The 14,637-nt window shown below is 42.3% G+C and overlaps 1 long non-coding RNA gene across 1 annotated transcript in view; it reads left to right on the plus strand.

The window, feature by feature from the left end:
* Window positions 1-5,505: 5,505 nt before the first annotated feature.
* The window catches only part of LOC309652476, a 30,115-nt gene continuing 20,983 nt past the window's right edge, over window positions 5,506-14,637 (plus strand). The window contains exon 1 of the long non-coding RNA XR_014258740.1: window positions 5,506-7,440. This is a non-coding gene — a long non-coding RNA (uncharacterized lncRNA). The remainder of the gene's footprint in view (window positions 7,441-14,637) is intronic.

Genomic DNA, 14,637 nt, shown 5'->3' on the forward strand with positions numbered 1-14,637 from the left:
ATAATTTTTAATGTTAACATTGAGATACATTTTTTAAAATTATTAAATTTTAATTTAAAATAATAAAAAAGTAAGTTTTATCAGGACATAAATAGAAATGAAACACATTTTAAAAAACAAATTGTTAAATAAAACAGAAGTACAGAGAACTGCACAGAACAAATGTCTCTTAGTGAATCATGAGTAGGCAGGCACAATAGAAGTACCACCAGTTCAAGACATAGAACTTGGCCAGCTAACCTGGAATCTCCTCCGTGCATCCCATCCCAATCCATTTAAGCATATAAATAGACTGTTGATAGTATCACGGTAAATGTCACACCCCCGTCCAGATGCGTGAGGAAGTTTCCTGGTGATGTGCAATGTTAAGAAACTGAAGATATTTTGGCAGGTATTTCTAGCGGGGATTTGGAGATGATGCGTCTCTTGACGCATGAAAAGGTTTCCCAGTGTTTTTTAATGAGTAAAGTCATCTTACATGCGCTGCTTATCACGTTCGTGGCTTAAAGTTGTCTAAGTGGGGTAAGAAACTTCAAGTACATACCTTCTATTTCAACACATTTATGCCCCACCCCAAACTTAAGCAAAGACTTCTTAATAGGAAAATGCATTACTTTACAGAAATATTCAGTTAATGTTCACACTGAGGATTGAATCAGAATAAAGAGAACCGCAAGAGAAGGACTGGTTTCTGGCTGCTGTCTAATTTGGGCAGAATTTCTTCAACATTATGGGATTTCACCAGATGCATAAATAGAAGACAAGGAAAGGCTTGCAAGGATAATAAGAGCTCTCCATCCTTTTAGAAACTATAATTCATAGTAGTTTAAATTCAATATTTGGTATATACAAAATATCAAATATGCAAGACGTAACAATACAACAAACAGCAAAATACGTGCTGCCCAACCTAAGAATTATATCATTAACAATATCTTGCATTTGCGTGTCTTTTTTCTGTCTCATCCCTTAATTTTACACGGCATTAACTAATACTCTGAATTTAGAGTATATCGTTTCCTTGCTTTTAAAATTATATTAACATATGTGCAAGTAAGTCTAAACTATATATGTGTGTGTATTTGTGTGCGTACATATATATAGTGTTAAACCACACATATAGCATAAATATATTATTAATATATCATGTATCATTGGATTGAATTTGTACTTAAAAATAGAGTATTATACCATATAGTAGTTTTTTGGACTTTCTTTGTCACTCAGTATTCTGTTACTTAGATTTTTCATATTGTTGCCTTGGTCTGTATTTCATTCTTTTTCTTCTTCTGCTACAAAATACACTATTGAGTGAGGGGACCGCAATATATTTCTACATTTTCCTGTTGATGGAGGCTTGGATTCCATCCAGGGCTGGCCATGACCAACAGAGATGGTGTGAACACTCAGGTACATTTTTGGATGCACGCCTGCATGCTTTTCTCTAGAATATTCACCCTTGAGAGGAATTCCTGAGTCGTGGCTTTGTGATTAGAACTGAAAGATAATGCAAAATAGTTTTCAAAGAAGTTGTATTCACTTACATATCCAAGATCATTGTTTAAATGTTCTCCGTAGATCCACATTCCCTCCAATGCTTGACGTCTTCAGAATGTTTAAATCTGTCTAATCAAATGGAAATACAGATGTTTACAGTGCTGTGGTCTTGATCTACGCTTCCCTGTAAGTGTGAAGTTCTGTGTATGTCATGGAGATGCATTATTTGAATCCCTTGTGGAAGAGACTGAGTCACAGTTATTCCTCCAGGGTTGGTCTTCCCTTTTCATTCCATGTATGGAGTCTTTTTTGTTTTTTAATTTATATTTATTTATTTATTTTTGGCTGCGTTGGGTCTTTGTTGCTGCACACGGGCTTTCTCTAGTTGCAGTGAGTGGGGGCTACTCTTCGTTGCGGTGCGTGGGCTTCTCATTGCGGTGACTTCTCTTGTTGAGGAGCACGGGATCTAGGCGCATGGGCTTCAGTAGTTGTGGCTCGCCGGCTCTAGAGCGCAGGCTCAGTAGTTGTGGCGCTCGGTCTTAGTTGCTCCACAGCATGTGGGATCTTCCCGGACCAGGGCTCGAACCCACGTTCCCTGCATTGGCAGGTGGATTCTTAACCACTGCCCCACCAGGGAAGTCTCCATTTATTGAGTCTTTTGATAAAAAGAGGTTCTTAATTGTAAGTTCACTCGCATGCACGTTCTTCAATGGTTCCCATTTTTGTGTCTTCTAAAAAAAACCTCCTGGACTCCAAGGAGAGAAAGATATTTTTCTTTTTTGTATGTATTTTCTTCCAGATGTTTAACTTTAGTCCATCTGGAAGTGTGTGAGTGTGTGTGTGAGTGTGTGTGTGTGTGAGTGTGTGTGTGAATGTGAGTGTGTGTGTGAATGTGTGTGTGTGTGTGCGTCCATATGGTTTTCATCTTTTTCCATGTGGAAAGCCAACCATTCCAGCACTTTTTATCAAAAGCTCCTCCTTTACTGACAGGTGAGTAATCTCCCCTCTGTTGTATATGATAGCATGTACTGACCCAACCATTTCCAACTCTAGGTCCTGCATTTGTTTGTCTGGCGCCTTTATCTGACCCCTGCAGCCTGATGGACATATTGAAAGCAGGCCAGAGTGCTGGGGATTTAGGGCTTCCCATAATCAGTCCCCATGGAAAGAATGACCGATGTTGGTGGGTAAGCACTCCAGCTCCCTCACCCCACGGCTGGGATAGTTCTGGGGTGTGTCCGACCCTCTCTCCAAAGCTCTCAACGGGATGGAACCCAGCTGTCCGCGGTGGTAACTTGATTGATAAACACCCCGTTCATCGGCCTCCTTCTTTCCCTGCTTCACTTCCCCACTTTTGTTTTGTTGTTGTTGTTTGTCTGTTTTCACATTTCACACCTGAGTGACAACCCAGAAGTTGTCTCATTAGCACTGTTTTCTAAGATGTGGTTTAAAAATAATATTTTGTACAGCAGTTTTGTACACAGCCATCTTCAGTGGGGCGTTTACCCAAATGGCCTATTCCTTTATCACCAAACTCATAAAGTTTTTGGAATAAACCCATCAGGCTCTAGGAAGGATCTTATTCGAGATTTTGATTCAAAATGTAGCAAACCCAGGGACTTCCCTGGCGGTCCAGGGGTTAAGACTTCGCCTTCCAATGCAGGGGGTGTGGGTTCGTCAGGGAGCTAAGATCCCACATGCCTCGCCACAAACCAAGACATAAAACACAAGCAATATTGTAGCAAATTCAGTAAAGACTTTAACAATGGTCTCCATCAAAAAAATCTTTAAAAACAAACGAACAAACAAAAAGGTATCAAACCTGTAAATGCAACATGGGAGAATGAAGATCTTTATCCTAGTGAGTTCTCTTGTCGAAAACATGGGATGTGCATTCATTTATCTGCACTTCCTACAAAAGATTTCAATACATGTTTACAATTTTTGGCTTACAGGTTTTGTACCTTATTCAATAAATTTGTCCCTAGGTGTCTTAGAGGGTTTTTGTTGCTGTTGTTGTTTTGGTTTTTTTGTTTGTTTTTGCTGTGCTAGAGGTTACCTGGGATCCTGTTAGGAGGATTGAAATGGAAGTTGTCTTGTTCAGGCTTCAGAGGCGATATTCGGCCTGTAACCGATTCGTGACCTTGTCTGGACTACGTGTCTGCTTGTGAGCTGGCGCCAGCAGGTCGGGCGGCACTTAAGATGAAGAAGGGAGTGGATCGTGGGATTTCTTGAGCCTGGGGACCTGGCCAGTTCCCGGGGGTCTAGAAATTCTTATGATGCACAAAATGAGATAAACAGCATTGTTGAAGAAACCTAGAGCGGCATATTTGCACGTAAACTGATGATATCAGTTTTCCTCCTGGTATCGTAAGCGACACTCCCCTGAGCTGCAATTTGAAGGCTCACCCGTGGAGTGGACACACTGCCCGGGACCTTTCCCAATCGGGACTCCAGATCGCTGTTCTCGGGGCTTCCCAGCACCGTGAGAGGCTGGATGGAGGTGTACGCCCAATTTGGTGATGTACATGATTTTACTTTTCTGTTCCTTTTCATTTCTATTTCTTTCTTTTTAATGATTTTCTATTAAAATTAAGTTGAAATTGGCTATTTGAGTGATGAGTGGTGGCCATTCTGACTGGTGTGAGGTGATACCTCATTGTAGTTTTGATTTGTGACAGTGAATGTTTTAAACAAATGCTCTGTAAACTATAAAGGATTATAATAACAAATTATTATAACTTATGTTCCACTTTTTAGTGGAACATAATAACATATTATAATGTTTATATTATAACGAACATTACATATAATATTATATATACATTACAATGAATAATGAACATATTATAACTTATGTTCCACTTTTTAGTTATTTCCATTCTTTTTCACATTCCAGACAGTAAAACACTTTAAAAAATGTTTAGAAGACTGATAAAGGGCTGATTGCTTTTAAGTTTTTCTAAGTAAGATTATTAAAAAAATAATTAAACCCCACCAATTATTCTTTTTTTTTTTTTTTTTTTGGATCCCATCTCCATGTACTTTTTATTATGCCTGGGTGCTAGTTTTTTTTTTTTTAATTTTTATTGGAGTATAGTTGATTTACAATGTTGTGTTAGTTTCAGGCATACAGCAAAGTGAATCAGTTATACATATATATATACCCACTCTTCTTTAGCTTATTTTCCCATATAGGTCATTACAGAGTATTGAGTAGATTCCCTGTGCTCTACGGTAGGTCCTTATTAGTTATCTCATTATTCTTAATATTCAGTAAAATAAGAGCAGTTTAATATTCGAAAGGTAAGAAAGAATTACCCTGCAAATAAAATGACAGTCTTTCTTCAAAGATCAATCTGCAGGATTATCCTTTAGAAGTACGGGTAGATAGGGGACTGCCCTGGGGGCACAGCGGTTAAGACTCCGTGCTCCCAATGCAGGGGGCCCGGGTTCCATGCCCGGCCAGGGAACTAGATCCCGCACGCATGCCGCAACTAAGAGCCCGCCTGCCACAGTAAGCAGCCCGTGTGCCACAGCTAAGGAGCCCGCCTGCCGCAACTAAAACCTGGTGCAACGAAATAAAAATAAATAAATAAATAAATATTAAACCAAACAAGTATGGGTAGATAGACTGATAGATAAGTAGTTGGGTAGATACATTGCTTGTTCTTAATTTTGTCTAAGATCAATGAAACCCTCGTTTCCTCCAGTTCAAGGAAGAGCTGCTGTTTGATGTTCACCAGCCACACTGAGAAAAACTGGGGGCATGTAAGGTATTGTCAATAAAGACTTTGATGCGATTGGATAAAACTGAGTTGAGCACCGTGATGAGCTTCCTAGGGCTCCTGTAACAAAGTACCACAGCTTGAGTGGCTTAAAGCTACAGAAATGTGCCATCTGGGGGCTAGGAGTGCAAAATGAAGGTGCTGGCAGGGCCACGGTCCCTCTGAAACGTGTAGGAGAGGACCCCTCCTTGCCCCTCCCAGCTTCTGGGGGTGGCCGGCCACGCTTGGTACTCTCCCCGTGTGCCTGAGTCATCACATGGCGTTTCCTTCATCTTATAAGGTCGAGTCCCACCCTGATGACCTCATCTTGGCTTATTTGTATCTGTAAAGGCCCTATTTCCAAATAAGGTCACATTCATAAATATGGGGCTTCAGACTTCAACCTATCTTTTTCAGGGACACAATTCACCCCATAAAAGGTATGAGAGACAAAGCAACGACAAAACAACAATATACATTTATAGAAGACGGGAAAACCTGGTACTGGAGTCCATTGGGTTGACTGCAATGCCCAGAACGTGTAACCTAAACTCAGTTCCTAAGTGTTTAAAATATCGTGGAGTACCAGATACAAACTGAATCAGTCTGCAGGGCTTAAACCTTTTCAGGTCAGCATATTCCTGATACTGGAACATGAACCTTGTTCTACAGCAAGACCAAGCCACGTACGCACACGAGACACGTTCTCAGAGCTCTCACCAACTTCAGAATATCTCTGGTGCCCTCAGGTCTCCATTCCAAGAAGGGCCGGCTTGTAGACGTTCAGCTGACAGGTGGGTCAGAGCCAACTGAGACCTGGAGAGGTTGGGGGGATTCCAGGGAGAAACGGAAAATGATGAAAGTCTTGGCAAAAGGCTACTAGAATATGCCTAAAGAGAAAAACACCCTTCGGAGGAAATGGGACTGATTAAAGGAGTAGTCTTTAGTCCGTGTCTGAGCGACTGAACAGGGTCCCGGGTAATGTGCCATATAATTGCAAAATTCTCAGCAGCTCCCTCAACCTCTCTTGGCAGCCATTGCCCAGAAAACTCGGAAGAGTGTTTCCTGGCTGTTGACTAGCTGTCCTGGAGGAGGGTGATGAGAACCGAGAGGAAAGGGTGAGCGTCAGAGGATTATAGACTCGCGCATGAGACGGCTCAGGCTGCCGTATCAGAGAAGCCCAGACGGGCTGGCTCATTCAAGAGACATTTATTGTCTCCCAGTTTGGAGGCTGGACATCTGAGATCAAGGTGTCAGCAGGGTTGGTTTCTAGTGAGAGGTCTCTTCCTGGCTTGCAGATGGTGTCTTCTCCCTGTGTCCTCACGTGGTCGTCCCTCTCGGTACATGCAGAGAGATAGAGATAGACAGAGAGAGACAGAGAAGAGAGAGACAGAGAGAGAGAGACAGAGAGAGAGAGACAGAGAGAGAGAGAGAGGGACGGAGCACACTCTCTTCCTCTTCTAAGGACACGAGTCCTATCAGGTTAAGACTTCACTCTGGGGACCGCCTTCATCCTTATTTACCTCCCAGAAGACCTGTCCTGCCCTCGTTCACTCTACCAAGTACAGTCACACTGAGCATTCCTGTTTGTGGCAAGTTTCTTCTTGCATATCAGATACCTAAGCCAAGATAAGCAGATATAAATGGTGTATGTCATCTCTACACCCAAAACATGAGTTCATTTTCACAAATGTAATTTTGCAGGGAGGAGAACTTTCCTCTGAACCAGACTGTCAAACTCTCTTGTACTTAGGAGTCACCTAAATGTTGGTTTTACCTTTTGTTTTAGTGTGGATTTATCGTCCATTTGTAATGTTCAATGTTGGCGACCCTTATTCTACGTCCCGAGCAGGGGGGACCAGGATGGTCCACTTCCCAAAAGCCCTGATCCTCCAGGGTGCTCGGAAAATGGAATTTATATCCTGTCTCACGGAGTTCCTGCTGCGTATGTGGCTAAAATCACCATGTCATCATTAAAGCGGGATGCTTCTTTGCAGGGGTGGATCGTAAAATCTTCTCCTGGCAGAGAGACCTGCGTTTGGAATTTCCCTTGGAGCACGAGAGACGGTGGCTTAAACCACATGACACTGGTCTTTAAAGAAATCTGGGAGAGCTTTTGCTTCATTTGAAACAGGAAACGGAGAGCCCCGAGGGGGAGTCAGAACAGCTGTCGGGGGTGAGTCTTTCTTGCATTTGGGGAAAAAGGAGGGAGAGCTTGGGGATCCGAGGTCTCCTGTGAATCAGGTTTGGGAAAAACAAGTCACTGAACTTGTACCAGGAAACTTGGTGTAACCAGGATTTTATTGCTCATCTGGAAGGTGTTTTGAGGTGTCCAGAGCCTTTAGAATGAATATCTATGCATTTCTGCAGGCAGAAACACGCTCACTACACACCAAAGGCATCAGGGTTTTGCATTATCATGTGTAGGGTGAAGGATGCCAAATGGATTTTTTACCTTCCTTTGCAAATTCCTGTGCTAAATAAGTGTAGGATTCTCTAACGGGGTTGAACCATAGCAGTGGTGAAGGATAGAAGCAAATGATGTGGAAATGTCCTAATACTTAACAATTTAGGTCACTTCACCGCTTTCTGGGACAGAATCTTTGGATGGAGCTCATTATTCTCACTTCATATCCCATTAATACATCATCTCTAGATTATGCTAAACTGCCCATTCATCACAAAACCAAGAATACGTTTCTGCAATAATTCTTTTCCATCTTGCTCTACTGTATTTGATTTCCACCGTGCTACCCCAGGCTTAAGGACGTGCCCCAGGACGTGCAGCAGTTGACAGAACATACCCTCACAATGCTCTTTTAAAATGATTATACTTATAGGGGCTTCCCTGGTGGCGCAGTGGTTAAGAATCCGCCTGACAATGCAGGGGACACGGGTTCAAGCCCTGGTCCGGGAAGATCCCACATGCCACAGAGCAACTAAGCCCGTGCACTACAACTCCTGAGCCTGCGCTCTAGAGCCCGTGAGCCACAACTACTTAGCCCGCGAGCCACAACTACCGAACCCGCGCGCCTAGAGCCACTGCTCCGCAACAAGAGAAGCCACCGCAGTAAGAAGCCCGCGCACTGCAACGAAGAGTAGCCCCTGCTCAGCAACTAGAGAAAGCCCACGTGCAGCAATGAAGACCCAACGCAGCCAAAAGTAAATACATAAATTAAAAAAATAAAATGATTATACTTATAATAAACATCCTTTCATATTAAGCATGTGTATTGCAGTGAAATATCAGAAATGAAGCGCTATGAGCCAATGTTCGTCTTCAAAGCGACTCAGAAGCGGAAACCTGCCTCACTTCTTGCCTGGGAGCTCAGAGGTCTTTGTTGGTGCCAAATGTGTAATGTGGGCAGATAAAGATAAGGTGAATGTTTCCGACATCTGCGTCAGACTTTGGCACCAGATAAGTTAAAAAACCCACAGCAGAGGCTGGTGCACTTCAGAGTGTCGCTTGTGAGAGAGCAATTCCGAGATCCTTCGCTCCTGGCTTTCCAAGAGGTCACTCAAAAAGCAAGGTCTTTTTCGGGAAGAAACAGGGTGAGCTGACATGGAAAGAATGAGAACAACAGTCCCATACTAGAGGGGATTATTTTTTAATGAGTTTAGTGTTTTTACTGTCAATTTTCCAAAGTACCACCAGAAGCCAGCATCTTCCTTCAACCTCGTTATCGAGTTAGGAGCCCAGGAATTTGTCTGAATCCCTTAGACTTTCTCTTTAAACAGTGACAAGGATGCCGGGCATGATAAGGTCCCAAATGGGAAAGCCAAACTCGGTTATCGAAGATGTGTGTTGAAATGCCCTTCTTAAGCTCTTTACTCTGAGGTGGTTCCACGTGTGTTTCTGACGAGGGGCTATTTTCATTTTCCTTGACAACAGATTATGGAAAGCAGGTGTTACACGTGTCGATCTAGCCAAGAAGCCTGTGCTTTACGATAGAAGGGTGACCGGTTTCCCCAAAGGTGCATCAGGAGGAAGCATCGTGCTTTCTTAGCGATAGAGCCATCCACACTGAGTTCTTTTATTGTCTTTAAAGATGGGCGCCAGTTCTCTTTCTTGGCTATTCTGAGCTCTCATGGGGCCGGGGAACCTGGGCAGGATGCTTGGCTATTTCTCTCACTTTGGCTCTAGTCATCTGCCTGCCGGTGTCTCCTCTGCCCCAAGGCTGTCTGGACCTTTAGCCAGAGGTGCTGTGGATGCCGGTCCCATCATCCCTACCACCATGGCCACAGAGAAGACCAAGTGACAGACCACAACTGGACCCAGAGAGGGTCCCTGCCGGGCACACCCGTGGCTGAGTATCTCTGGGGCAGCAGGATGTGTGGGGACCTGGACACAGAGACCCAGACACGGAGACCTGGCATGAATTCACCTCTCTGACTGACCAGTTTGCACCTGGGTATGACAGGGTTTATCTTCACGAAGAGTCTCCTATGCATTTGAGATACCCTGGCTTCCCTTAATCTTCAGATGCAGCTTGGCTTTTAAAAACTGTATCTAAGACCTAAATAGATATGTCTCCAAAGAAGACATACAGATGGCCAAGAGGCACATGAAAAGATGCTCAACATCACTAATTGTTAGATAAATTCAAGTCAAAACTGTAACAAGGCACCACCTCACACCGGTCAGAATGGCCATCATTAAAAAGTCTACAAATAGCAAACGCTGGAGGGGGTGTGGAGAAAAAGGAACCCTCCTACACTGTTTGTGGGAATGTTAGTTGGTGCAGCCACTGTGGAGAACAGTATGGAGGTTCCTTGGAAAACTAGAAATAGAATTAAAATATGACCCAGCAATCCCATTCCTGGACATATGTCCAGAGAAAACTCTAATTCAAAAAGACACATGCACCCCAATGTTCACTGCAGCACTATTTACAATAGCCAGGACATGGAAGCAACTTAAATGCCCGTTGATAGAGGAATGGATAAAGAAGATGTGGTATATGTATACAATGGACTATTACTCAGCCATAAAAAAGAACAAAATAATGCCATTTGCAGCAACATGGATGAACCTAGAGATTGTCATACTGAGTGCAGTAAGTCAGACAGAGAAAGACAAATATATGATATTGCTTATATGTAGAATCTTAAAAAATGGTATAAATGAACTTATTTACAAAACAGAAATAGAGTTACAGATGTAGAAAATAAACTTATGGTTACCAAGGGGAAAAGGGGGGGAGGGATAAATTGGGAGAGTGGGATTGACACATACACACTACTATATATAAAATAGATAACTAATAAGGACCTACTGTATAGCACAGGGAACTCTACTCAATACTCTGTAATGACCTATATGGGAAAAGAATCTAAAAAAGAGTGGATATATGTGTATGTATAACTGATTCACTTTGCTGTACACCTGAAACTAACACAACGCTGTTAATCAACTCTACTCCAATAAAAATTAATTTAAAAAACTGTATCTTTAAAATCTTTTTCTTGCCCCGATATTTTCTTTTGCAAAGTTTAACAGACCGGCTGATAGAAAATACATCAACCCTGCTTCAAACACATCCTGATGATAGCCAGAGCCTCGACAGAGCAACGTTCCTCCTACCCCAAATCCTTAAGGGGTTTAGGAAACTGCAGCTTAGCACAAATAAACATCTGCTGTCATCTCTTCCTTTCAAGTCGAAAGGTTTATTATTACTGTTATTGTTATCATTACCATCCTTCTTTCATCCTCCGGTAATCTACAATAATAGCTCTAAGAACTCAGTTCTTAGCAGACCTCTGAGTCCCCTTGATCCATCCTATAGCAGTGATGAGAACAGATTCTCTTTGCTGAGTAGACTGTGTTTCTGCCTCAAATCCTAAAACCGTGATGTCCAGACCCTACAGGACTGACTCACGGGTTGGATTTATTTTTTCCACAGTAGGCTTGAGAGAGTCAGTGTAGGCACGCTGGCTTTCTGGAAAAGCATGCATGATTCCATCAGAACAGTATTTATGTGCCGAGGAGCAATGGAGATTTTTTTGTTGTTGTTGTGTTTTCTCTTTCGCCATTTCTAGCATCAAGCAGACTGCATTCCTTGTAAAGGCACCACTTCGGCTCACCCTGGTGCACACGGTGTCTGGTTTGGTACCCATGATGGACAGCTGATGTTGTTGGCAAGGCATGGCCATTGATTACGGTGGTCCCGCTGATGTGCAAAGTCTGAAGAAGCTATAGGGTGGGCGTGATGAAGGAAGGAAGTGAGAAAACCCACAACGGCTGGGATGCTGGGATGCCAAGACTTCCAGCTGGGCTTGCCTCCAGGTTGGAGTATTTTGCTGCCCATCTAGTTAAAACGGAGGGGCCCTCTACTATATAGCACAGGGAACTATATTCATTATCTTCTAACAACCTGTAATGGGAAAGAATATGAAATATGGATGGACCTAGAGATTGTCATACTGAGTGAAGTAAGTCTGACAGAGAAAGACAAATATCCTATGATATCGCTTATATGTGGAATCTAAAAAAAAAATGATACAAATGAACTTATTTACAAAACAGAAATAGAGTCACAGATGTAGAAAACAAACCTACAGTTACCAAGGGGGAAAGGCGGGGGGGAAGGTTAGTTAGGGAGTTTGGGATTGACATGTACACACTACTATATTTAAAATGGATAAATAACAAGGACCTACTTACTGTATAGCACAGGGAACTCTGCTCAACCTAAAATGGAAAAATAATTTGAAAAAGAATAGATACATGTATATATATATAACTGAATCACTTTGCTGTACACCTGAAACTACCACAACACTGTTAATCAACTCTACTTCAATGAAAAAATAAATAAAGGGGGAAAAAACCCTGAGGGGCCCTGCCTGTATGCCATGCATTTCCATTACTACTGAGAAGGCCCTACTTCATTCCGTTCTCAGGGAATAATCTGGGGGCATCTATGGAAAATACTCAGAGAGAAAATGTGCCATTATAGGAATCTTAATCCTTCACCAAGGCAAGACCAGATGTGTAATTGACAACACTACATTTTCCCCCTTGAACTGTGTCCCACATGCCTGACCATATCTGAAGACTTACATCCCCAATGGTTCTCATAAAATACCCAGGGGTTCCCTGAAAAGTAGATGATTATGGGGGGAATCGAACCAATTAACCTTAAGGAAAGAACGCATTGCTTCCTCCACAACCCTTCTTTTTTCCTTCCTGGTCAAGTCCTGATTTTTTATGTGTTTCCCTACGCGAGACACAGTCTTGCTTTGTTTTGTTTCTTTTTCTTAATGGTTAGCATTACTTTATATTTTAAATTGCAGACCAGGGATGTGAAATGTTGCCTCTCAGCAGGGCTTTTACTTGGCTTTAGAAAAAGGTCCTTTGGAGTTTATTTATTCTGAAGAAGACGTCAAGCATTTGGATGGAAACTATGTACCCCAAAGGAGCTTTTTCTTCTTTGCCGAAAAGCCTGTTTCTTGCCTGTCTCTTTAGCTGAACTTGAAAGCAGCTCTATCAACATTTGCGATAAAAAACCTTTGCCTCACCCTTCAGGCTGAGTTCTGCAGCGCCTGTGGATTTGTTGCCAGGAGGCCTGGGTCTCTTGTCTCTCCTTTACTCTGGGAAGCTCAAGCTAGGTTTCCAGCTCCACGCACCAAAAAACCAGCCAAGTCGTTTAAAGACGTTTGGGTGACTAATTGCAAGATTCCTGAAGCTTGAGTCGTGTTCTGTTTCTTTATTCTTCTTTCCATGGGGTTATGTACATGCAGCATTTGACATATATTATCCTAGACTTTTGCTACCTACCCTTTAAGTAACTTAAGAAAGATGACTTTGACAATCTCTAGAGATGGTCATACTAAGTGAACTAAGTCAGAAAGAGAAAGACAAATATACGATATCACTTATAGGTGGAATCTAAAATATGACACAAATGAACTTGTTTACAAAACAGAAGTAGACTCACAGACATGGAAAACAAACTTACGGTTACTAAAGGAGAAGCGGGGAATACATTAGGAATTTGGGATTAACAGATACACACTAGTATCTATTAAACAGATAACCAATTAGGACCTACTGGATAGCACAGGGAACTATACTCAATATTTTGTAATAACCTATAAGGGAAAAGAATCTGAAAAAAACTATTTCTATATATAGATATTTCTATATACAGATACAGATATATATAACTGAATCACTTTGCTGTACACCTGAAACTAACACAATACTGTAAATCAACTATATTTCAATTTAAAAAATTAATTTCTTTTTTTAAGAAATTAATTTAAAAAAAAAGAAAGATAGCCCTGCTATCCTCTTGTTTTCTTTTGGGCTTTTTTTTCACTATTAGTTAGAACCCATGCTGCCAGAAATCACATGCATTGCTACCCAAAAACAGCCGTGTTCTGCTTAAAGCCCATGGTTTTTAGGGGAGACCCCCCTTCCCCTTTAGAGGCTGGGAGGGGAGGAGGGGCCCACACTCCCCTCTCAGCAGCCTCCCCGCCCCCCTGGGGAGTGAGATAAGGCCAGAGATAAGATCAGCTCTTCAAAGCTCTTTTAATTGGAAAGAACTTGAGTTAGGGCTTCTCCCCACACCTACCGTTCCAAAGGCAAGAAATTCTTAAATATAGACTCACCAACAATCTCACTTTCTGTTTCTCTCCAACTTTTTGAGCAACCCATAGATTTTTTTTTTTTTTTGTCTGTATAAAATCACTTTTAATTGAAAGCACCAAAGACTTGTGGAAGGAATTCTTGTTACGCCTTTCTCTGCAACTCAGACTTAGGTAAGTTTCCGTAGTAAACTGAGATGAAAAATCTTATAGTTCTAATGCAGGCTAATGATGGAGTTGTGATTGAACCCTAGGAAGGAAAGCCTGTAGAATCCCACCAGCCCCAGGACATCTTCGGAACAGTGGGTGGCGAATAATGACTGAGGTCAGAAGCCTAGAGTAGGGCAAGGAGGAGATACTGCAGATGGCAAAGCACTGGTCCTCGTTCATCTCCACCGTATAAACCCCAGGGACAGCCCTGGAGATGCTACCTCATCATGCTCGCTGGTTTGGGATCCATCCATCATTGGACTTGGTCTCCACCATGACTTGGAGGTCCTGGAAACACCCACCCCACCCCAGCCCCAGTTCAAGTCATTTAAATCCAATTACCCTTGTTTGCTTTCAGGGTGGCCTCAGTCTTTCAGAGAGATCTCACCTGTCCCCACTAAGACTTCCTACAGTAGGTGTGAGAGGTGGAAATTTAAGACCACCATGATCTCTGTTCCCATGATGATGTTACATGGCAAAAGGGTTTGTGCAGATGGAATGAAGGTTGTAATAACTTCGCTTACAGGTAATCTAAAGGGAAATTATACAGACTGGCCAAGTCTTGTCACAT

This window comes from Balaenoptera physalus (assembly GCF_965194825.1).
Source record: "Balaenoptera physalus genome assembly, chromosome: X".
Taxonomy (NCBI): domain Eukaryota; kingdom Metazoa; phylum Chordata; class Mammalia; order Artiodactyla; family Balaenopteridae; genus Balaenoptera; species Balaenoptera physalus.